Source organism: Labeo rohita, unplaced genomic scaffold, assembly GCF_022985175.1.
Source record: "Labeo rohita strain BAU-BD-2019 unplaced genomic scaffold, IGBB_LRoh.1.0 scaffold_2434, whole genome shotgun sequence".
NCBI classification, from domain to species: Eukaryota; Metazoa; Chordata; class Actinopteri; order Cypriniformes; family Cyprinidae; genus Labeo; species Labeo rohita.
Window position 1 is genome coordinate 1 of NW_026128698.1, and position 1211 is coordinate 1211.

Genomic DNA, 1211 nt, shown 5'->3' on the forward strand with positions numbered 1-1211 from the left:
TTTGCTGCCCACCTGTCAGAAAGTCCAAAAGCCATAAGGCCAGCCTGCGACTGGCATCGCATTTGTTTAAAAGTTCGTCTGCTACAATAAGAGGATGCCTTGTGTCAGATGCTCAAGACAGATCAACAGACAGCTCCCTTCAGTGGCACGGTCAAATGGCGTTCGTTTCCGTAACTGACTGCAGCTGTGGCTTGCCGGGCCCTACCACCTTGGCGAGAGCTCGCGGGGACCCGAGGGGTACAGATACCTCGAGCGGGCCAGCGGCCTCGTGCTCGCCACGGCGGCACATATACTAAAATTGGATCGATACAGAGAAGATTAGCATGGCCCCTGCGAAAGGATGACACGCAAATCCGTGAAGCGCTCCATATTTTTGGGGAGCGTTTTGTTCTAAATCGCCATCTCCTTGGTTTTAGAGATATTTCCTTGCAGCCCCGCTCCATCACGACACGCGCTAAACTCCAGAAGCGCGTGGCTGTCGTCGTACTCCGAGCTTGAGTTCCCAAGCGATGCACGACGTGCATCCGGCCAGAGTCCGTTTATCCGGACCCTTTGCTGACCTGAGAGCAGGGACTGGCATCGCATTTGTTTAAAAGTTCGTCTGCTACAATAAGAGGATGCCTTGTGTCAGATGCTCAAGACAGATCAACAGACAGCTCCCTTCAGTGGCACTGTTCGTTCTGCGTGTTTAACCACACGGCCATTAGCCTGAGAACTTCAGCACACACGTGTAGAAAGCAGGAAGAGAATCGGTGACAGTACGCCACCTTGTGGAGATCCCAAGCGATGCACGACGTGCATCCGGCCAGAGTCCGTTTATCCGGACCCTTTGCTGCCCACCTGTCAGAAAGTCCAAAAGCCATAAGGCCAACTCTCCTTATCAGTTGATGAGTTTGCATAATTGTTTTCTGTGGACCTTAACTAATTTTTCAGTGAAAATAACTTTCTTTTCATTAAGTTAATCTGATTGTTATATTTTACAGTATTATCCTGTTTTTTTTTTTTTTTCTTTAAATAATAGGAATTTACAGGCAGATTAAAGACATACAGGTGCATCTAAAAATATATATATAATGTCATGGAAAAGTTCATTTATTTCTGTAATTCAACTCAAATTGTAAAACGTGTGTATTAAATAAATTCAACGCACATAGACTAAAAGAGTTTAAATGTTTGGTTCTTTCAACTGTGATGATTTTGGCTCACATTTA

The 1211-nt window shown here is 45.8% G+C and overlaps 1 non-coding gene across 1 annotated transcript; it reads left to right on the forward strand.

Moving 5' to 3' along the window:
- The first annotated feature begins 268 nt into the window (after positions 1-268).
- On the forward strand, positions 269-375 carry LOC127159679 (U6 spliceosomal RNA). Its single transcript, XR_007826514.1, has one exon. It is a non-coding gene; the product is annotated as a U6 spliceosomal RNA (small nuclear RNA).
- The last annotated feature ends 836 nt before the right edge of the window (positions 376-1211 follow it).